At 40.7% G+C, this 25018-nt stretch overlaps 1 protein-coding gene across 2 annotated transcripts in view; it reads right to left on the reverse strand.

Moving 5' to 3' along the window:
* LOC123029272 (limbic system associated membrane protein) overlaps nucleotides 1-25018 on the reverse strand; it is a 500040-nt gene that overhangs the window by 382510 nt on the left and 92512 nt on the right. The window lies entirely within an intron of this gene.

The raw sequence follows: 25018 nt of genomic DNA on the forward strand, positions 1-25018 counted from the left end.
AAGACTAGCACCTGAAGTTTGATCCTTGCTTTGCTGAAAACAGAATTTTGTCGAACTTTGCAATACCAGAGGCTATTGAAAACCTCATATTGGATTATCATTCAACAACAGTCTAGTTTATTACCTGTGCATTGGCTAGACTTTTTCAGCACCATGGACACCGGATGTAAGTAGTTTACCTGTTTTCAATTTATCTAATATGATAGTGGATAAAACATTAAGCCCTGTGTTAAATTCTGTTAACCGTTTGCCTACAATTATATATCTTGCTAATGTATTCCAGTAATGCATATTTATACATTTTGTTAAAAAAGAAGCATTCACTATGCAGCTGTTTTAGTGACACACTACATTTAGTGTGGTATAGTGGTTAGAGTGTTGGGTTAGGACCCAGAAGATCTGGGTTCTAGTCCCTGCTTGGCCATGAAGCTCAGTGGGTGATTCTCAGGCACTTTCAACCCAACCTACCCCACAGGGTTGCTATGAGGACATAACAGAGGAGGAGGATCATGTAAGGCACCTTAGGTTCCTTGCAAGAGGGGAAAAAAAAATAGGGCATACATCTGCATCATCATCATCTGCATCATCATCATCATCATCATCAATGTTCAATTTAATTAATGGGCCCTTTATGTTCTGCTAAGAGGGTAAATAGAAGTTGCTGATTGACCTTCACAGTTCTCTTCATTATTTTCACACCTCTATCACGTCTCCTCTTATTTGTCTCTGCTGAAGTAAATACGACTAATCTCTTTAATCTCTCTTTTATGAGGGAGCCTGTTAAAGACTCTAATCATCCCTGTTGTCCTTCTCTGAGTTCTATTTTTACTGTCTTTCCTTTTGGAGATGGGGGTGAGCCAAATCTTGCATAGTATACAAAACATGTTTCTCATTTATTTATACAATTGTTCCTTATCTCATCCCTTCTTTTCCTCATTTAACAAAAACCCACATTGAACACTAGTCAGGATTATTAAAAAAAAAAAAAAAAACCTCTTGTAATTTAAATACAGAAATACAGAAAAATCATAGGTGTCAAAGCTGAGGCATCTGTACTGAGGCCAGGAGAGTTTCTGGAAGCTCCACTTTCTTAAGGGTCCATAACTTAGTGAGAGTTGTGGTTGTTGCTTTATGGAGGCATTGACTTCCTGTTCACTAGAGGTGATTGAGGTTCATTTCTCATGGTCAGAGGCATGTGGATACAATAAGAGATCTATGATAGTGGACCCCAGTTCAAAAGGACTGACATCAAAATCAAGCATGGCTGGGCACCTGCCAAGGATCAACACCCCAGGAGTGATCCACTGACAAAATTTCTCTGGAGTTTCTTCTCTTCTTCATCACTTCAACCTGCTTGTTACCTGACTCTTGTTCCAGCACAGGCTATGGTGGCATGAGAAGGAAAAGGAACAGTAGAGGCCCCTTGCCTTGTTGTTCCCTGGCTGTCTACTGCCAAGCAAGCAAGCGAGAGCAATGAGGAGCAGGAGCAATAATGGTCGATAATGATGGAGAGAAGGAAGACTCCCTGAGGGAGAGGGTTCTGTAAGGGTATTTTGCCCAAGGACCCTAAGGAGTCTAGAACCAGCACTGGGAGGACAAGGGCCTGGTTCTGATGTCTGTTCAAAGCCACTGCCACTGAGGTATCCTGCATCCAAGGACTTCTGGTCCTGCACAATGACAAAAAGTGGCATATTTGCAAGTAAGACCAACCACCAGCAGTTTCCTAAATTGTCAAAAATTACTCTTGCATTTCCTTCCATACCTTTCTTTTCTGATATTGGCCTTTGGCTGGGGAAAAGGGTAATCAACCAGGTAAACAGTTTTAAGTTCAATTGATTACAGTGGGAGAAGCTTCCAGATATCCCATCCCACCACTTTTAAATCCCAGTAAACTTTAGTTGGACTGGAACCAAATAGGGTCTTTTTGCGGGGAGGGGGATGCAAACTTGCTGCTGGTCACCAAGAAAAATATGAGGAACTATTTCAACTCCTACAGTGTATTTACTTCTTGTCACATGTATGGTATACTCAAATTTATGATCTACTATTAATAAAAAGTAGTAGTATGCCAACTGAAAATCATACTGGATTTTGAAAGCACATTTTTAAAATGCAATAAATGTTTTCCTTTCATGACTTTCAAATGTGTGTGCACTCTCAATATTTCATTTTTTTAAAGAACAGTTAACAAAAACTGATAACCAAAAATGTTTGATTTCCAGCAGGAAAAAATATACCCGTACTGACAAGTCTTGGTTTCATTTATCAAAACATGCTTTTATTTTATTTTATTTTTAGAAAATAGAAAGATTTTTATCAGGATGGAAAATCTTTCATGATTTTTTATTTGGAAAAATGATTGTTTGAAAAAAGAAAACAGTTTCCATTAGAAAACTTTTGATGGACTCATCGTAAATGTGGCTCTGTAGGTAGCAATATACTTAGAATGAAGCAATACATTCAGAAGAGAACTGGGGATCATCAATCTAGAAGTTGGTTTATCAGATGAAAATGCATCTGTGCATTTATGGGAGATAGGCCTATTTAGTATTTTGCTCATGAAGTTTTCCCCTACACCCATGAACAGAAATGAATCTCTTCCAGAATCAGAGTATGTGTCGCTTAGCCTAGCATGTTCACAAGTGCCCACTTAAACAATAGCTGTGGTACTTACTAATCTGTTGCATGTGAATATATGGACGTATTTGTGAGTGTGTGTGTGTGTGTGTGTGTGACATATTTCATTCCATCAGTACTGCAGTGCAGCACTGCCATGATTTTCCTTAAATTAGAAGAAATACAGATACATGCAAATAGAGGCATGATGATCTGAGACCAGATATACTTGAAAAGCCCAATTGTGTGACAGTGCAAGATTGTGAGAGGAAATAAGTGTCACATTATTGTCCCCCCCCCACCCCCAGAATTAAGGTGAATCTAGTCAACCATTTACCACATGGCAACTTATTATGGTCTGTATATGTTCATTTAGGAGGCCAAGTAATCTGCAATATCCTGACAGGTGTTGATGGAGAAATGTACTTTATCCTTATGTTCATGGGATTCTGGCTTAGAACCACTATCTCCCCTTTTAAGCCATATTACTTCTGTATCTTAAAACACAAACAGTTTAAACAAATTCTGTCTTCAAATAGAGGCAAGGAACAGGGCCCTATTCAATTAGGTGTGACTCCAGAAAGCAAAGTACATAATAAATAAACTTGTGAAATTCATTCAGCTATTCCTGAATCTAAAAACATAGCAATGAAAGGATTTATCCTCATGGCTTCTTCTGCTAAATGTCACAGATGTGGGAGTAACCTAACTGTTCAGAATACAGTTATTTGCAAAAAAATAAAATAATATAAACCCCTCCCTCATTGATTTCTAGACCCAGAAGTGCTTTGTAAGAAGTGTCCTGAATTTTATACAAATAGGTATATGAAAAATAAAAATCAGTTGTCTATTTAACTTGGGGGGTAGTGATTATTTTTTCATATTTGTTATTGCCCTTGCTTCTTCCATTTCAAAAGGAAGATGTGTGGTCTCTAGGACAAGTGCTTTCCTTCATCTAAGGGCAGAATGACACATTTCATGTTGAATTATTCTCCTTTCCATTCATGTTTAATCAACTGTATGTTCACTCTAACTCACACAAGATAGGATGCTGAACTTGGGAGTTATCTTTTTTCCCCTTCTAACTCAGTACTTACTTGCAATGGGTTACTATAAAATTTCTAACAGTAGCAAAATGTTGGCTATTTAATATCTTAAACATTACTACCACATTCAGTAATATTTTAAGATTTAATGGTGGTTCAGAACAAGAAAACCAAGAGACAGAAGAAATAATTTTAGTAAAAAATAGATGTATAAGCACATATATGTCCATGGGGTCATGATGGGTCAGGCACAACTGCAACTAAGCAAAACCAAACAAAAATTAATATTCAACAATATTATAAAAAAGAATGCACACACACTTTACTTCATTTTTTTCCTTTGGCCTTAACCAGCCTTCTTACTTACTTATTGGATGCTACATATTCTATGGCTTCCAGTTTAATTGATAAAGCAGCAGCTCTCCAAGCCAAGATTCTGAAGCAAGGTACATACAATAGTAACGTGGTGAAAAGTTAGTATTTGTAGGAGGGGCCATCTGTCTTCAAGAGGCAGCATGGAAAAATGTACTCTTCTCCTCTCATTACTCTTAAGATGGCTGATAGCTGTTTAGAGGCCTTAGGAGTTTTATCGTAAAATAAAAAGTTAACTTTCATTTTAAGAAGTAATGGCTTTTCTTAGTGGAAGCCAGAGAGCCCCATTGAATCTCTCTTATATCACAGTCCAGGTTCTACATCTTAAAGCAAAAAGATGTCCAACATTTAAAAGGAGTAAAAATCCAAGAACAACATGTACTAAACTATACACACATGCAGCTCTCCCTCCTTCTAGTTTGTCTTCACATATGTCAAACACAAGCAGTCTTAGATGAGCTTGATCTTACCAACCATTTTCTAAAAACAATCCTATGCATATTTTGACAAAAAAAATCCTACAATTTACAGCAGTCATTGTGGCTGGGGAATAAGGGAAGTCCTGGGACTTCTGTTTTTGCTGAAACGTGCATAGGATTGCATCTCAGTCAAAGTTATCCTTAATTACTTTGTTAAATTTATTCAGGAATATTAATAACATTGCTAGCAAACTTTGTCTCACAAGTTAATTTCCGATATGAAAAGTCTAACAGCCAAACTTGTTGAAAATTCCAAAGAAATGGCAAATGAGTGCAGCCAATTATGTCACTACAAAACTTGCAAGTTACATTGGTTTATAAAGGGAAAAAATAAAAGCAACAGCAGGATAATAATTGATTAGAACTGAAAATTAATTTACATTTGACAAACTACTCTCAAAGTTCCCAAACATGTGATAACCCTGACAAAATGAGTTGATAATTGACCCAAATCCACATCGCCCGTGATCATTCAACTGAACAGAGTAAGATTTTTAAAGATGGCTGCTGCTTAGCTGGCTGCTGCTAACCTCAAATTGAACAGGAGAAACCTTCCTTATATAGCAGTGATTTCAACACTTGTATGCTCCCATCTCCAGTCCATATGAAAGGTTTCCACTTGAGGAGGGCAGGGGAATTAAATAGATAACTGGGCTTTACCATTATAGGTAGAGAGCAGTAGGAGAATGGACTGACAATGGACTGCTGTTTTCTGTAAGATTCCAATTTCGATGGTATCATCTGGCTCCACCCTCTAAGAAGCAGAATTTCCCCATTGCTTGGAGCCAGGCATAAATAATTACTGACTGATATACACATGAAGCAATTCTTCCACATAAATGAAGATAAATGCCTCCCTGTGTGTCCTCTGAAGATAATAAGTGCTTGGCATCACCCTGGCTCCCTTAGGAATAGCGCTGTGAAATCCGAGCCATTCTCCTCCAGCAGTTACTCTTTGACACAGCATCTGTGAATGTTATTATGTGCCATTGCTGCCTACCCCTTCCCAAAGAGAAAAAATGGGGTTCTGTAGAACATGAATTCCAGAAGTTTTATACTACGTGGACCTGTTACATGGTTTTCCAGTTCATTATCTCTTATGGCAGTCACTGTGAAAGTCTGTTCTTTGGCATGGATTGAGGAGGCAAATGCCAAAAACCTACCGCGATTATGGATCCAGTGGAAGCCAAGTTAAGCATGTTCGGCTTTTAATGGAGGAAAATGCATTTTCTTCCTATGCCTCACCCTAATATGCTATTTGGGTGTTGTTGTGTTGTGTGCCACCAAGTTGTCTGTGAATGAAAGCTCACTGAAATGTCCTGTCCATGATACCTCTATTCAGCTCTTCCAAGTTCAAGACTGCGGCTTAGGTATTAGGATAGATTAAAGTATGGGCAAGCCAAGAGATATATGTTTTAAAGAGAGGAAATAACAAATTGAAGAGGGAAGAAGAGGTAAGGCCATACAGTTATGGATGTCTCACACATACAGAGTCATGAGACTTGACAGGTGGGATTAAGGTGGATACTCATCAGCACTGAAGGGTGTATGGAGGTTAGACACAGATATTCTGATCCCATGACCAGGCCTGGCTTGCCCTCATTGACCAGCACAGCTCCTACCACTTGTAGATCTCTTCCATTAGCAGCAGAGTTTCTGCTCCAGGTTTACACAAATTGATATGTGTAAGTCTTCTCAGTATGACATTTGCTTTATAAAATTCTCTGCCTAGAAAGGCATACCTAGAACTATCATTGCTATCTTTTCAGGGTCAGGACAAGACATTTTTATTCTCTCAGGTTTCTTAATATATTTTATTTTTATCTTTTTGAGGGGTGGGGACGGTCATATAGATACACAAATATGGACTTAGTCCTGCTACCTGCACACCAGGTAGTTTACAAGCATAGAAGTGACAACTTTATCTGCTCTATGACATTTATAGGCCAGATGTTTGCAGATCAGTATCCTCCAGACATGGCTCTATGCAAGCCCCAATGAAATTAATGAGAACCATGTTTTTCAACAAGTGGTTTTGCCTGCATCCTATTTATGCCAATGGGACTTTAACAGGAAAAGTTCTGGTAGAGTGGGTCAATTTTAAGAGAACATTTCTTAAAAGAGTCTTTAGAAACTGGGGGGGGGGGGGGGGGGAATCCAAGCCTTTAGATGGGAGGCTTGGCTGGAAGAAATGTCTGATTTGGCTGCAGGCAGTGACAGAAACATTGCCATGGGATTTATGTGTCCACTCTATCCAGAAGGTTGAACTCTGAACTGCAGCAGTATGCCCAGAAGAGCTTTTCAGAAATCTGAAGCACAAGTAGTAGACACCCAAATCGCACAGTGAATCATTTGTGGCTAAAAGGAGAGAGAGAGAAAGAGAGAGAGAGAGACGACAGAAGAGAAGTGGGGGTGGCATGGAGAGCAGAAATTAATCAAATGCAAGTTTTGTTCATTATTATCTCTGGTAGGACTGGAAAGCATTACCAGAAATAATATGGAAAGGAAGAAGAATGTCACATAAGTATGAGAAACTCTGTAATATAGATGGCTTATCTTCAGAAGCAGCAGATGAAACCTGGTGACAGTCATGCATCACTGAATGATACCTCATCCAAATCCTAATTAGAGTTAGTGAGAGTGCAGTTTTGCCCAAGAAGCTTATTTTGCTTTTGCTTATGCAAAACCAAATTAAAATGCACTTTTATTAGGACGCCTTGCTGAAGAACCCCCTTATGCACTTGCGACCTTCCAGATGTAATAGCTTACATTTACCATCAGGGGCAGCTGGTAAAGGTAATTACAGGGGCTGATGTGAACTGTAGGCCAAAACATCTGGAAGCATCAAGTTGCCAACCTATGTGTTAGACTCTACAACCTCTCCTAAATGGTGTTTATTTCAATTCACACAGTTACAAAGAAATACAGAACAGAGCCGAATCTAGCATTCCCAGAGATAAGGCCTCCACTCTAGGGAACATTGTCAGATAGGATTTCCAGACAGCAAAAAGGAAGTGCCACTTTTGGAGTTTAGTTTGATGTGGGTAGACAGAATTTGTTTCATTTTTGAGCCATGAAACCTAGGCCTCCAAAATGATAAATTGCACTGGAGATTTGCCTACAGAGAAGAACACCTCCCTGATAATGTTCTCAGACATCTGAGGCACAAGAGCACATTTGAGAACCAATCACTTGTGAATCCTTTAAAAGTACAGACTTCTCAACATGTTCTCCTGACCATGGAATGTGAATTGTTTTAAATGTGCTTGGAATGCTGTGGTCTTAGAAGGGCTGTACCACGTGTTCCGATTGTGCTTGTGCCATCATTAAACAACAGGGGCATTGATGGCAGCACTCCCTACAATCTGAGTTGGTGGTCAAAACCTGACACAGGGACTTGTTGATGCAATGAGTCCATGTAAAAAGTTCTCGCTCTTGTTTTCTCACTCTTCTCTCTTTCTCTCATCTGGGTGATGTACTCAACAAGGAACCTAGATGAGATCTCCTCTGAGATACACTGACTATGGCAGCCTACTCTTCTTGAAGCAAATGGACCTTAAGATGCCCTAAAAACTACAGGCATGCTTAGGAATAGCAGTGAGAGAAGTAGTCAAGCAGCCATTTAGCTATAGTTCTCAAGAGGGTAGCATGGCCTATTGATCTTAAGGTTGAAAAAGACAAAAAGCTATATGGATGTTCCAAGGGCATTAGTCTGCTTCTAATAATAGCTCAGAAGGCTAGGTTACTTTTCCTCCAACATCTTACAAAAAGAGCAGTGAGCATAATGCAAGTCAAGCCAGGGAAAGCTTAAAATGGATTTTGGAATGGTCTTGTATGGAAAATAAATGCATTGAGGTCAACGAGCCAAAAGCCAAGAGGTGCTTAGGTCACAGGGCCACAAACTGTGAAACTAACTTCATTATGTAGCAATTAGTGCATTAGAGTCATCTGGGAGACACAAACAAAGGGACTTTTAACAAAGATGGATTCTGCAAGCATCTGTCTTGCTGTAAGCCATCCTGCACTGATGGGAAGCAGATGTTACTGGGAGGTGTGTGTTCTTCTCTTGCCTTTGAGAAAGAAACAGAATGGTCCAATGGCCATTAGGAATGGAAGGACATTTTCAAAAGCATCAAACCACATTTGGCATTGAATATGCAACAGGAACAGTTTTCAATGTTAATAGCAGTTACTAGGGATGGGGATAATCAGCAACAGAAGCCCTCCTCTGGGAACCCTCTGTGAAAGATGTCAGGAGACAGAGTATCCAGGGGAGAGCCTTCTCTGCGGTGGTGCCGCACTCCCCAGAGAGGTCCACCTGGCGCTGTCATTATATGTTTTTCGGCGCCAGGTTAAGACCTTTTTATTTAATCAATATTTTAATATGTTTTCATATTTAATTTTATTATTGTATTTTATTAACTTGCAGCCAGAGTGAGCTGTCAATTTATTTATGTTGTAAGCCATCCAGAGATGTAAGTAATTGGACAGCATACAAATTTTATAAATAAATAAATAAATAAAATCAGGAGTCCAGCCTGCAGTAAATTTAACCTCTTCCCTGCCACCAGCCCCATCACCAAATTGCCATCTTGACTATTTTCATCTTTTAAAATTATACATTATATGCAACTTTACATGCAATGTCTTTTCTAGTTAGCACATTTGTAATGCACACAGTGAATCATAAGGTGTGCATACACATTTCTATGTAGTGTGTGATGGATATAGTCATCCGTCCAAGGTGAAATCAGGTCTGTTGCATCAGCATGGAAAATCCACCTATTTCATTACTCATTCAGCATCTTCAGTTACAGCCTCATGTGTTTGCATGTGTGAACCTGCTGTACATCAAGTTATTTGATCAGCTGTTAGCTTTCATTGTCTCATATCATGCTGGGAGGCAAGCTGGGAATCCTAGTATGAATTGACAGTCACCTCTCACACGCTTCTGCCATTTCTCAAATGCAATTTTGTAAATACATCCTAATGATATACTGTCCAAATACTACTCTACATTTGGATAGAATTCTGTCACAATCCTCCCATTGATTTAAGTGGTTCTTCTGTGAAAATTTCCACCAATGAATCCACGTAACAAAAAGCAATGACAGCTTTATTAAGCGTATTACATATTGAATAGCCTGAAACTGACTCAGATCACTGGACCATGTGCCTCTGTACTGTCTACTCCAACAAGCAGCAGCTCTCCAAGGTCTATAGCGAAAGTCTTTTTTAGCAGTAACACAAGCTCTTTCAATGGGAAATGGGCCTTTTCCAGTTATAGCATATGAAGTAACGAAAAAGAAGAATCCATGTCGTCCTTGACAAGCATGTACCTGTCTCAGATTTTACCTTGCTTGGGAACTGGATACTTATCAGTTCACAAATCACAGAGGTTTACAGAATATTGATAGGAATGTCAGTGCCCAACCTTCTGCTGAAGATTTTGGATGCAACCACACACACTTCCATTGATCTTCCCAGACAGCACAAGGATGTGCAACTCCAGGGCACCTAACAAAGAACACAGCAGTTCAGCTCACACGTCTCTCTGCAGGATGGGCTTCAGATTCTGTATTAATCCCCAGGCTTTCTTGGGAAATGAAAGTCCTTGACTCAGGCACAAATGTTCTGGCAAAGTTCCCATTCCTGTAAGACAGCCTACCAACAACCACTCCGCTCTCTCATGTATTCATGTTTTAGCTCACTCTTTGCATCTTTCTAAGGTCACTACGCCATAATTCAGTAAGCCCTTTCTTTTTCAAAGTATGCACAGATCCAAAAATAGTGCTACGGTTTCACTTGGTGCAGACAGTGCTGTATCAAACTGAACAGAACTGAGCTAATGTGATATCCAAGAACATTATTAAACGGGCTCATGAAGAGGGATGCATACCCCAAGAACAGTTAATCTCCCTGGTTTTACCCTATTTCTCTTACACCAGGAGTGGGTAAACTAGTGTTCTTTCAACCCCACCCAGGATAACCAATAGTGAGTGATGATGGAGACTTCTAGGTGAAGACATCTTGAGGGCCACAGGTTGCCAGCCCTAACTTATGCCATCTCATGTCCATGACTGTTGACGGCCAAAACACTGCTTTGTCCCAGTTTCAGAAATGCCTTGTACCTTCTACTCCACTGATTGTCTAGCCATGTGTCAGGGGTTCTTGCAGGCAACTGATCATTAGAGGAGCTTCTAGCAGCCCTTGCAACTAATACTGCAACCTTAGTTTATCCTAGTTTGCCCAACTATATATTCAGAACAGAGATTTGTCTGCTGCGACCCAACCCACAACTGGCAGTATACAGAGTTAGAGCTGCCACCAGATTTGCTTAATGCAACCATTGAAGAAAATCTGGAAGACCATACTTAAGCAAAAGTGCACATAAAATTCTGTTTGCTGCCAAGAAATCTTGGGTGGTGTTTTAGTCTTATAAGCAGTCCACAGGGTAGGGTAGGCTGAGCCTAGTGCCCTGTGTCAGATATTTATCAAACAACAAACTTCACAAACTTTCCTCTTCAGGGTTATCTAGCAACCTTCATCTTGGAATTCAGACATCTGCCATCTCAGTTTTACCTACATGTTCTTTAAGCCTTTGGTTGCTGGTTCCCTCTTCTCCTTCAGCTGGCTGGTTTCTTTTCTCACTTGTCCCGCAGGCCCCACCCTATGTACTGTTTGCCTGGCCCTCAGTTCCAGCCCTCATTATCTATTTTGAATTCTACAATGCCTTGTAACCATCAGAAGGCAAGTCCAAAGGTAAATGAAGGGCAATTTGAAGAAATGGGGTGGCTTATACCAGTGACCCCTACACAACTGTTTCTCAGAGTGCAGGTGCTGGTAGAAGACAAGTGTTCATAGTACACTGGAGATCAAGTGGAGCATCAGATCATATGAACATGGTCTTCCATACAGGGGAGATTTGGTTGCCGTAATTTACAAGATGGTAGACCATCCTGGTTGCCATCTTCTACAAGATTGTAATGGCTTAAAAAAGCACTTCAACATTTGTTCAGATTACAGCAGTTATATTGATAGCCTCCACATGATGACCTTAGCCATTTCCAGAGGCAAGGAGTACCCCAGCAAAAGACAAAAGGAACCATCCCCATATATGTCAACAGGAATTCTCCTTTAAATACAAACTGCAAGCACAAATCCCAATGGATATACTTTAGGCTGAGTGACAGACCCATTCTTGAAAGAAATGGTTCATTTTACTTCTTTCCTTAATATGTGGCATGCTAAATCCCTTTGGGGCCAAATTTCTTCCTGAAAGAAATGCAAGGGAAGAAACTGCATCTTGCAGAAGTTCAGCTACTTCTCAAGTGAATGTGGAGGCCTGACAGGCCAACAAAATGACCCACTTCTTGCAGACTCAGACAAAAAGGCTCCGCTTAGGCCCTAGGAAAGTGTCTCTAATAAGGCAATTCGTTAGTTGTGTCGGCTGGGTCCCTCTCAGCTATCCTTCATTCCTTCTCTCCCTCCCTGAAGCTAGTCATTAATGCAGTAGGAATAGAAGAAAATGAAGCCGTTGGGCTCAGTGGATATTACTGAGCTCTGCGTAGTGAATATAAGACCATTATTTAGACACCCAAGTTTCCAGTGCATTTTGATCACACCAGTCAGGCAGGACACAAAGGAAGAGCTGGCTAATGGGGTTGGTAGCTAGCGCACATGTGCTAACTCAGAGCCACTTCTCTCTCTCTCTCTCTCTCTCTCTCTCTCTCTCTCTCTCTCTCTCTCTCTCTCACACACACACACACACACACACACACACACGTTTACTAATGGGAAACACATTCTAACTTGTGATGCTCCCAAGTCTGGTCCATGTTACCTGTGCCCAGGAGTGTCTTTTACCTGATTTATCTGTTAGCTCTTGTACCCATGCAGGAAAATACATATCTACTCTTTGCTCGCCCTGCTCATCTCTTTTTTTCCATTGTACTGTACTGGTACATGGGACAGACCCTGAAGGCAGTCTGGCAGGAATGTGGCATCATTTATTTTATTTATTTTTCGATGTATATCCTACCTTTTTCCTACAAAGGGCTCAAGGCAGCTTACATCTCCTCTTCCATCTTATCCCACAACAACAACCCTGTGAGGTAGGTTGGGCTGAGAGTCTGTGACTGGCCCAAAGTCACCCAGTTGGCTGCATGGCTGAGCGGGGACTAGAACCCAGATTGTCTGAGTCCCAGTCCCATGCTCTTAACCACTACACCACACTGGCTCTCATGATGCCTAACTAAAACATCTTTATCAGTATGAATTTTGGGGCTCATATTAACTTGCTTTACATATTTGTTTAATTATTAGATTTCTAACCCACCCCATTAGCCATGTGGCTTGTTGGGTGGGTTACAACAGTAAAAACCATAGGAAAGCAATACAAAACAGTAGAAATGTCACAGCACTAAGAACAGAACAACAATACAAATGTACCCACAAGAACTCCAGAATTCATAAAAGACTTATCCCCCTTCTGTTAAAATTCCATTAAAAACCAGTGTAATGATTAAAATAAAAAGCAGAATAAAAATGTCTTTACCTGGTGCCAAAAAGAGTATACAGATGGCACCAGGCAAACCTCTCTGGGGAGCTCACTCCAAAGTTTGGGTGTCACTCCCAAAAAGGCCCTTCTTCTTGTAGCCACCTTCCTTATATTCTCAGGAGGGGGCTCCCTAAGAAGGGCCTCAGATGCAGATCTAAGGGAATGGGTATGTTCATATGGGAAAAGGCACTCCTTTAGATGCCCTGGCCCCAAGCTGTTTAGGGCTTGAAACACTAAAGTTACCACCTTGATTTGGGCCCGACTTGAATTGGTACCCAGAGGAGATGGTAGCAGACTGCCTTTATATGATCATATCTGGCAGTCCTCATTAGCAGTCTAGCTGGCCTATTCTGGACCAACTGAAGCCTTTCTATACCATCTTATTAATTTGTTTGTTTATTTATTTCAAACATATATATCCCGTACTTCCGACAAATGCTCAGGTCAGCTTACATAATATAAAATTACAATATAGAAATAAAACCACAATTGTTAAAACAATATAAAACAGGACATCATAAACTAAGAAAAAAGAAAAGGGAGGAAAAGAATAGAAAATGCAACTGTGAGGAAGGGAAAAAAATTAAAACATCTAAAACCCTTGATTATTAAAATGATGGTCAAATAAAAAGGTCTTTACCTGGCACCAGAAGGAGTATAATGTCGGCACCAGGCAGACTTCTCTGGGCAGCACATTCCATAGCCTGGGTACCATTGCAGAGAAGGTTCTCCTCTGGGTTGACACCCTCCATACTGAAGGGAAACCTCACATAATGTACATTGCAATAGCCCAGGTGCAAGGTTACCAGAGCCAGGATAACTGTTGCCAGGTCTTGTCTGTCCAGATTCAGCCACAGGTGATAGAAGGTGCTCCTGGCCACTGAATCCACCCAGAATTCCAGGGACAATTCAGGGTCCAGGAGCACCACTAAGCTGCAAATGCTGTCCTTTAGGGGAAGTGCAGCCCCAACCAGGAAAGGCAGGATGTCCCACATCTGAACAGATGATCCTCCCACCAACAGGATCTCCATCTCAACTGGATTAAGTTTCAGTTTATTAGCCCTCAGCCAATCCATTATTGAGGCCAGACCCTGATTCAGAACACCCACTGCCACACCTGAATCAGATGAAAAGGAAAGGTAGAGCTGAGTATCATCACTGTACTGATGTCATCTCAGCCCACACCTTCTGATGACCCTTTCCAGTGGTTTTGTGAATAAATTTAAATTGTTTTAAATTGTAAAGCTCTGTGTGATCTTGGTCTGGAGCATCTGAGGGAGAGCCTTCTCCATATTTGCCTCCATGAGACCCAAAGTCAATGAAAGCAAAATAATGCAGGGAATGACTGCACAGAAGCCTTCTGTGGTAGCTGCTTGATGTATCTGGATTCCCTCTAATTAGATATTCACCAGATTCTCGAGGCTGGCCCTTTCAGAAAGGTCAGAGAAGCCTTTTAGTGTTTGGATGATAGCCTGTTGTTGTGTGATATTTTTAACTGTCATGTTTCCCTGTTTTATCTAATGGCATTTTATTGTATTTTGAACTAATTTAAGGACATGTTCACAACATAGGGTTTAATTGTTTAAATAAAACAATATGGGTGTTGGGAGAGGCAGGAAAGCTTTTTATCCATTCTTTATCACCATGAAGGATAGATATAGATGATAGCAGGGTGGGGGCACTCAATGAGGCTGGCTGTTTCTCATGGGAACTAAATCTAGGGGGCACCAACTAAGGATAAGGGGAAGTTTCCTGCTTCTCTGAATGGATCCTGCTGAGCCTGAGAGCCATTATTTTAAATAGAGTTCCTCTTTGCACCTCCCAGTCAAAAGAGATTGACCCCTTGCATGGAGGGGGATGCACAGCTAGCCCCACCCCTAGCATTGTAGTGCCCTCTCCTGGCTCTGCTCTCCAAGCCTTTCTAGAAAGACCATTTCTCAGTTGGTCTGTCATCACTGGGAAGGCTTTTTCCTGATAACTACCCATTATATTTCAGACATGAAGGGAGCTGGGGAAAGGCTTCCTCATGTGCTTAGGAGAGAGGAAGTCCTGAAAGATGGTCTGTCTCCACCTGAAGGTATCCTTGTCCAGAGTTGAGAAGCACTTTTAGAGTTTAACGGTAGCCTTGAAGTGAGCTAGGAAACAAATCAAGAGCCAGTATGGTCACTGAAATACTTGACATTTTAGGTTTCAGTTAGCAAATTAGTAGCTGTACTCTGAAATTACTGCATTTTCCAAACTGCCTTCAAAGGCAAAATTGTTTCTTTCTCCCTTCTTTTGGGGTCAGTTAGAACTAGCTTCCTTTTAATCCTATCATAAATCCTTGCTCATCTCCCTGAAAAAAAAATCAATTATTCAGATTAAAGCTGAGCTAAAGGGAATTTGTATAACTTCTTGAGGCTGACGGGGGGGTCTTAGGTGTGTGTGTGAAAGGACCCTTTTTTGCTTCTGCCTCCAGTTGTATGGCTTTGTCAGAAATAGCAATTGTACTCCTCTAGCACTTGGGTGCTAAAGGTTAACTAGTCCCAACAAGAGTGAAGGAAGCAATGCCCTCATTCTGATTTGACTTCAGGTATTAATCCATGGCATTCCCATGAAGCCAAGACAGATTAATGACAGTGTTTCATGCCGTTACTCTTGGAGGGGGAGGGGAGTATTGTGGGCAAAAAGTAAAACAAAAAATTGTTACTTCCATTCATACCTATCCAAAAGTGACACTATGCTCAACCTCTGGGGCTTTTATCCAAGAGCCAAATCCAGGTGAGGCTCAGAGAGTAACAACACGGCGGGGAGTGGCTTTATCTGTGGTGGCCCCTCATTTATGGAACAACCTCCCCATTGTGACCTGCCTGGCACCAAACTTGTCATCTTTTTAGTGTCAAGTTAAGATGACCCTTCATACCAAGGCCTTTTAAACATTTACGTGGATACCCAGAAGAATGAGCGGATTACTCTTCTCCCCAGGAGTTTTAGCAGAGTCATTCTTGGTTGTTTTAGCTGTTTTCATTTTCATATTTTTTCACAACATTTTCATATATTTTATTTTATTTTATTTTATTTTATTTTATTTTATTTTATTTTATTTTATTGTTATTGCATATCTTATGGATTGTTGTAAACTGCCCAGAGATGGTTTACAGCTATGGGATGGTATAGAAATGATGATGCTGATGATGATGCTGGAAAATATTTTCCAGCTTTGCCAGCTAGAAACAACCTAGTGAAGGTTAGGGGGGCATTTGACTAGTATATATCTTATATGTGAGATTAGCCTAACATGCATAGATTCACCCAAAACAGCTTGGAACTAGACTGCTTGAAGGACTGCCATGGCCATATATTTCTGACTGGATGCTAAGCTCTAAGCTGGGGATCCTTGTCAAATGCCTATTAAAATCCATTTAGGTTGGCATCACAAGAGACAGGGCCTTCTTGGTGGAGGCTTCGCACTGTGAACTCACTTCATATGTAGGCATTTAGGCAAGCAGGAAGGTCTGCCCATTTAAGGCGGCTGAAAGCAAATTTGAAATTGGCTTATATGGTCAAGGAAGATAACAAAGTATTCTGTATGCTTGCTACTGTGCTTATTGTGTCCTGTGCACTCGATGGCATTCTGCTGTGTGAAGGTATAGTCCTGAAAAGAAACCAATACACTTTAAATAAACAAGCAATATTATTCAATATCATCCTTTGGGTGCCATCTATGTTGCCTCACCTTCTCTCTCAAAGCCATGTGCTCTTTTTCCTCTTTGCATTTAGCTTTATATCCAGAAGTTAATTTATCCACTTACCGACTCAACCAAATTATACATTAAATACATAACCATTTGAGAGACAGTTTCCAAGATTATAAGTCAAATAAACTTGTGTGGCACAATGCTCTAGGGAGGCATTGAACCAGCTCTCATGAAGGATGGGAACAAATTTACCTCACATATCAATGGGAACTAAGCCGAGGAAAGTGCAGACTGATAAATTCCCTTTATCAGCTGTGCTAGCATGTGGAGGTGGAGGATTTTTAAAGTCTGGCCATTGTCCTCAGTGTCAAACCCAAGGGCGACATTTGAAATTCTCCGGTGACAGGGAGAGACAGAGACGGAAAACAGTGGCCATGTGTTATCAACCCAGAGGACATGACTGAAGTAGGAAAGACAAAAGATCAAAATGCCAGAGGAGCACCCTAAATAATTCAAAAAGAAACAAATGCCTCCCAAAACCATTTGAAAACAATGCTAGGCATAAATGCATGAAATGGAACTCTGAGCATATCACAGCTTACTCTGCTTCAAACAGCCAGTGGCATATTTCCCACCATCTTTCTGCAGCGTAGAATCTCCATCTGGGAGCTGGTAACCAAAAGCTGTTCCAAACTTTCTGAGATGCCCCTTGCACCCAGGCATCTGTTCTGCAATTTTTGTCTCAGAAACAAAAGAACTGAGCTCGATTCTTTCTCTACACAACATAATAATGGAGATCCACAGCTTCACAGTGCAGCTTTATTGCAGACTGTTGAAGTATGCATGTATACAATGTTTTCCCCTTTCATACAATCTGTCCCCACTGTGCACACCAGTTATACTTGGCTTATTTTCCAGTTAAATTTGGTTTCCATAATCTTTTGTTCTCATTTAAAAAAAATCAACACTGCTTTAGAAAATGGGGTTTTACCTACTTTGTCTGATTCACTAACTAGAGAATTGTTAATTAAATTCCAATTACTGATCAAGAAGCAAAAGGAACCCTGCTTGACTCTCAGAGCCAAACCATATGGAAATGCAGGATATCTGCTGCTAGGTCTTCCAATGTTTTGGAGGGGTGTGTGTGTGTGTGTGTGTGCGCGCGCGCGTGTTACTATAAAACAAGTGCAGGGGTCTCTAAATTTGATTGATAGGGGAAGAAGCATTTAATGTTTCTGAGTCTTAAGTTTATAGTATTTGTGTGGAAAGATGATATACCCATATCCCATTTCTACTACACCTGAAAGCAATTGAAGTTAGGAAGTAGTCTGTAAATTCATTTTAGAGGAGCAACATAAGGCAAACTTCAATAATCTCTGTGCTATGACAATTTGACCGTCTCTAACATCTGTCCCACTCTAAAACTCTGAATTATGAACCTACTGACTAGAAAGATCTGACCTGCAACTCTGTGTGGTGGTGGTGGGTATTACAAAAGGATTTGTCACTGTGCAGATTTCTCAAAATTCAGTGTCTCACTCAGAACCCTAAGAAGGAACAGTGGAAATGGAAACAACTTATCTGGCCTGGAAGATTAATGCATGCAAAGGACATTTTATGCACACCTAGTAATTGTCTGTGGGGACAAAGCTGGCACAGCAAATCAGAGTGGGGGTTTGAAGAAAGGAAGGGCATATGCACTTCTGCAGAAGATGTGCCTGGAGCAACACTGCATGGGCTGCGCTGGCATAAGTATCTGAGACCCACTTAGTCCAGTGAACTCCCAGTTGCGTGGAATCCACTCAGCTTGCCCACGTCCTCTAACCCATAGACAAAGAAGCCAAACCTGCTTCTTTCCACTGAGGGAAAGTGCATGTTTGGTCTCTGCAGTTCTCCATGTTGCACAGTCTGATAGAAAAATGTTTTTTTTTTTTTCCTTTTATCAGAAAGAGAATAGGGTGGTGGGAAAGGAGGAAAATGATATTTGTGTTAACCCCTCTGATAAGAAAAAGTGTCAGCCCATCTGGAAGTTTTTACTTCCCTTTCCTTTAGATGCACAGTCAAGAGCACCTTTAGGTCAGGCTGTAAATCATGTAAAACATCTTTATCTACTCAAAACTGTTCTGCTCCTTATTCTTGCACATAAACACACATATACACATACCACAGACTTTTGGGATCATCATATTCTGATATCAGTGCTTTGGCAGAACATGGGAAGCATTTTTATAGGCAGAGGGGGAAAAATAGGTAATCTACAAGCAAGAGCACCAAAGAACCAAATGGTTGTAGAAGTGAAAACTGTGTGGAAAAACTCATACCTCCAAATCCTTTTATATTTGTGATAGGCACATTTCATTTTCATTAAAAGGACAAAGCAAAGACCTAAGAGAAGCACCATATGTACTAGTGGTATGCGACCTTCATCTTCCTACTTGTATTGATTTGTATCCATCATAGCCCGTAAGCACATTTTGATATTCCGTTCTGCTGACTTGCTGTCACCTCTGCCAAAACAGCAGGCGGACAGAGTAAATACAATAACACAGGTGGTTTGACTCAGATTTGAGGTTCACTGGCTGGCTTAGTTTGATAACGGCCACATTACAGGTGAATGACTTAGAGAACTTTCCACCATGCAAAGGTAGATTTATGCTCATAATGCAGTGCTGGGCACCCTTGCAACCCAAGCAAATTTTTGTTGGAATTGCAGTTCTTCCACTTAGCTCAGGCAGAATACATTTGCTGCTTTCCTGTTTTGCTACTGCTGAACTTCTTACTATGGAGCAACTCAGTGACCAACTTAGCCATATTTTTGCTACTGATCCTTGCAAAGCAAGATTCATATGGGGCATAATTGTGAAAAATAGTTGATTATGGATTCAGTTGCCCACTGAAAATGCACTGGGTTGATTTTTTTTTAAGGTTTGATAACACCCAGACAAAGAAGATGGTATTCCACTGGATCCTGACACATACTGATGAGAAGGAAGGAAAGAGAGAGTGGGGAGGCAGCGAGAGAGAGAGAGAATCTTCACAGGTTGCCAAAATCAGTTGGTGGATTGCATTTTAGGTATGACCTGTAGATGTCCAGCCATATAAAAAAGATCCTATAGTACTGTTAACCCACAATGATGCATCTTGATACCTGCTGAATCAGTCTGAGACTAGCAATTTTTAAAGGTTTCATGGCATTACTGTACAAGTGCCATGGCCTTACTTTATACTTTATGTCACCATATCCTATGCAGCTACAATGTCATGTTAATTCTACTGTAATGAAATGAGCACAGGAGCCATTTGAGTAATCACTGGCCACGTGCTGCTTTTCTGTGGCTCTAGATGTCTGGGATTTGTCTTGAGGGTGCATTTAGTGCCATGCCATACTTACTCCTGCATTAGTGTGTACATGTATCTATATGCTCATCAAGGCTGTACAGAAGATTAAGCTAAACATAAACCCTTTCCATTCAATCTTCTGAATCCTTTTAATTGCAGGAAAAATGGCTTACGTTTTGTTGGCTGATTCAATCACAAAATGTTCATCAGCAGATATTCCTATTGGGGCTGATGAGCTCTTGGCATCTGGGGATGCACATTCACATCTATTGCATCTATCAAATCACAGGGGCATTGTGACATGTGTGCATAGATGCAGACCTGTAGTTCACATACACTTGTGAGCATGAACGAGATAAGTAAGCTTTCCTAGAACATCTATGTCACTGCAGGAGAAGGCAACCCAGGACTCCCGATGACCTGACCTACTTTTACATTCTGTCCTTGGCTCTGATGGGAAGGCAGCAGGACTGGAGGGATGTCAATAGACTCTGTCAATAAACTAAAGCAAGAATTGCAGCTGCTTTCATCTAACACAGTTTAATTTTTAATCCAGCAAAGCAGCAACAAGGACATGGACGGCAGCAATCCGACAGCAGAGCAAATTGGTCAGGACAGAGTGGATTGATCTATCTGGGAGAAATGAAGACACAGCAGAGGCTCTGTTTTATGAGTAGGGATGCTTTTGGCCTCTCTTACATTTGGTCAAGAAAGATAGGAGCACAACAGCAAGGGCATCTCTATATTTCAGAGGCCATACTGGCAATCAAGCCTACTATCCAATGGGCTTTATATCATTGAGAGATCTCCAAGGGCTTGCAAATGTGCTGGCTGCAGTAATGGTATGCCCAGTCCAACTATCAAACATTTGTAATGGATACAAGGCAGTGCTGCCCAGCACACAAAGACCCAGTTTTATACATCATAGCCAGTTCCTGGGCACATGGCAGCGAGCAAGCGTGCTGCCTCCGACCCACTCACTCTGATTTAATTAACTGCTAAAAAAAAAATGGGAAGTTTCATGGTTAAACCCATGGCTTCCTATGCTCACAAACCACCTATGGTTGGTAGGTCATGGACTGTTTGTGCAAACTCCATTAAAAACTGTTGTTTTCATAGGCCTCTCTCTCTCTATGTTTCCTATTCTTTCTTCAATATCTCTGGCCAACCTGCTCTTCTTAGCTTCCTCCCAGACCCAGACAGATGTTGACTTCATTTCTAAATTCACTTTCAGTAATAAGAAAAAAGAGAACAGAATTTCTTTCCTTCCAATTGCATTGATGCTACACAAATACCAGTGCTGTACAGCATGATGAACAGGGCACAGAAGTGGCAAAGTCCTTGCCCAAAGGGATTAATGGCAACTACATGTGTGGAAGGACTAACTCATAACCGAGTATGACTTTCAGGCAGGCCTAGACTAGAATAAAGAATAAATTCAAGGAATCCTGAAAAGAAGAATGAATATGAAAGTCAGTCTGGAAAGGTGGTTGCCATGTTGTACTGGGATCCAGGGAGATCTGAGTTCTAGTCCCCACACTTTTGGGAATGAGAGAGACATTTGCTCTAGGTACATATGTTCAAAGTTTGCTGATTAGAATTCAGAGGAGGAAGAAGAGTAGGGGGAGTCCTTGAATGTGGGCCGATTCCAGAGAGAATTAATGCTGCTTATCTCAAGACCAGAATCCCCAAGCGCTCAGGAAGCCTCTGAGAATAACCAAGAGGTATAGTTAAGAGGAGGTGGATTAGAAAAGGGGAGTTTCTCAGACAAAGATGACATGAGTACAGCTCTTTACCCCTTGATGTAGCATCAGCAGAGGAGGGCAGTTCAATTGGAGGATCAATGTGCAAGAGAAGGCATCATTTCCAAAAGGCCTCTTCTGAATGGACGATGCCCCAACATACTCATAAGGAGAGTTCTTAAAAGTAAAAAGCAGATTTGGTTCAATTAACCTTTCTGTGCATGCTCAGAGAGTCATTCTAGGTGTTTGTGCTTCTGGAAAACTCTTGTCAGTAAAGAAAATTTTGCAAGAAAGGACTGTGGCTTTGAATGTGTGAAGGGAGAAAACCTAGTTCATGATGCACTCAGCCATGAAGCTCACTGGGTGACTTTAGGCTAGGAACTCATTCTCAGTCCACCTCGCAGGGTTGTTTTGGAAGGATAGAATGGAATGGAAGAGGACTATGTCAGCCACCTTAGGTTCCTTCCAACAGGAAAGAAGATGGAATATAAATACAATTAGAACATAAGAAATGCCATGCTAGTGGTCCATCTAGTCTAGCACTGTGTACCCATGGGGACAAACCAGCTGCCCACAGGATCCCTCAAGCAGGATGAGTACATGACCTCCTCCTGCCCAAGCTCCTCAGCAACTGGTGTATGCATGTGTGCCACCTCTGGTAAAGGAGGCAGCACACAGCCAGAGAGGCTGGTAGCCATTGATAGCCACCTCCCCCATGAATCTGCCTTTATAAAGCCTTCTAGATTGGCAGCTATCACCACTTTCTGTGGCAGAAAATTCCACAGTTTAACTATATGCTGTATAAAGAAGTACTTCCTTTTGTGTGTCCTAAGCTGATGTGTCCAATCAGCATCATGGGATCACCTTGGGCCAATCATCATGATTTGGGTGAGTAGAGTCCCAATTACTGGAAATAGGCAGGATGATGATGATCAGCCAACAGCCAGTGTCATTGCTGCATTTTATCAGATACATTACAACTTTGGAACAAACAATTAGAATGCAATGAGTTGGTTCTTCCTATGATTTGGAATTGGGTATTTGTAAAAATGCTTTAAGCATTGAGCACTGGTGTTTATGAGATTGCTTTGGGATCACTATGAACTACCTTGGAGTGCCTAAGCCAGAAAGACATGAAGGAATTCTGCATGTATAAGATCATTAAGTTTTCAAAATGAATGAAGGAATTTGAGATACAGAAAAAGAAGGTCAAATGTGATCCTGGCTCTTTCATGCATTCAGAAAATGTCTGCACAGAACTAGAACAGAAAGTTACAAAACATGGTTTGTTGTCATGTTCAGTTCCCAGTTAACACCATTCCAGCATATTATTCATGAGTTGCCATACATCCTGGGCAATGATATGTCTGTCTCATGCGTCTTGGCTTGCTCTAGATTTTAACTGGTTCCCTAATCTAAAGCAGCTATTTAACACCGGGAAGTCACGCAATAAATATAGAAACATTGGAACTGCCCCTGCAATTGCCACAGGTGGCGGATCTGACTCCATTGCTGCTTTGGTAATTAGGAAACCAATTATGCATCATGCACAACCTTGTCATCTTCTAATGTGTTATAAACTATCGCCTGTTTACAGTAAACCTTTGCTTTCTACATAGTCCAAAAAGTCAGTCTCTATAGAAAAGGCAACAATTCAGACATCAGAAATGGCAAGATGCAGAAATAAGTGGGCAACCTTTTCAGTCTTCTGGAACACTTTGATTCACAACTGAAATTTGCTAGTTTCCTCTCGGCGGATTTCAAGGGAAGGTTCTATTCTGAAGTTTGAAGAGCTAAGTTGGGACTAATAACCAAGTTTGATTCTCTCTGTTTGGATATGAATAACAAGAACAGTTTCATGTCCTTTTTTAGGTGTTAAGATAACTTAACAGTGCTAGGATGGTTGTGTTATCACCAATTACTGCTGTTGTACATGGTCATTGTGTAGATTGTAAATATATTTTAAGTTTCATTAAATTTTCACAGATCCTGTTTTTTGCATTTCTTTAACATTTGATTTCACCATCTCCCTGCCCTTATCTCTATACCCATGTGTGTCAGTGTGTTCTTGCCAACTGACAATAACATCTTGTCCATCTCTTTGAGTGAACTCTAGTTCCCAAAAGCTTATCTACTAAATTGGCTTGTCTTTAAGATGACACAAGTCTCTTTGTTGTTTTAGCTGTAAATGACTAACATGATTGCCCCCTGGAAGCTTCCCAGAGCCAGAGTTTACTCTGGAGAATAAATGGCATAAATTTGTTCTAAAGATGTCTAAACAGGTAGGGTTAAGGTATTAGAATTAATTAAGCTTAATTGATTCTAAATTAATTATTTTCCCCACATTTGATGTTTTTGTCTTTTTTGAACAACTTCCTTTAACCAGGTAAGCCTATTTAATTTCCTGCATACATATTGGTGAACAATTTGCAACACTATGACACAGAGGCATAATGAGTTTGGATACTGATACGATCCTTATAGTGATATGTCTTATGTAGTTAGTCATCTGTTTACAGGCAGTACCTGTATTTCTACATGACTTTGCACTCCATTTATCCTTGATAAACTTTTATGCTATCCAATCCAATCCCTAATTTATCAAAATATTTATAAATTCCAGTCTCATCTTCTAAAATATTAGCATTATTTTTCCCATTGTGATATTTCAAAATCTAAGATACAAGTAACTTTATCCAAATTACAGATGAAAGTCCATGGCCAATTTGAACATACTGACAGTTGCTACAGTGTTTCATGTGTTACCTCATTCTAGTATTTCAGGTAATAGGTAAATACTAGGAGAGACTTTAATATTCATTTACCTTGAAAGGAGAAAGGTGAGGTGAGATATGATAGCGCCCTCAAGTACTTGCAAGCTTGTCACACAGAGGAGAGCTAGGATCATATCGTGATCATTCTGGTGTGTGGGACATAGAATAATGGGCTCAAGCCAGAGAAAGCCCAATTCTGGGTGGACATCAGGAAAAACTTCCTGACTGTTCAAGAAATATGGAAGTGGAACCAATTGCCGAGGGAGGTTGTGTACGCTTCCACCCTGGAGACATTCAAGATATACCATCTGTTGGTGTGCTTTAGGTTGGAGACCTGTACAGAGCAGGGGGCTGGACCCCATAACCTTATTAGCCCATTCTAACTCCTCTAGTCAATGAATATGTGATTTCTT

This window comes from Varanus komodoensis, unplaced genomic scaffold, assembly GCF_004798865.1.
Source record: "Varanus komodoensis strain SLA01 unplaced genomic scaffold, ASM479886v1 scaffold4, whole genome shotgun sequence".
Classification (NCBI taxonomy): Eukaryota; Metazoa; Chordata; class Lepidosauria; order Squamata; family Varanidae; genus Varanus; species Varanus komodoensis.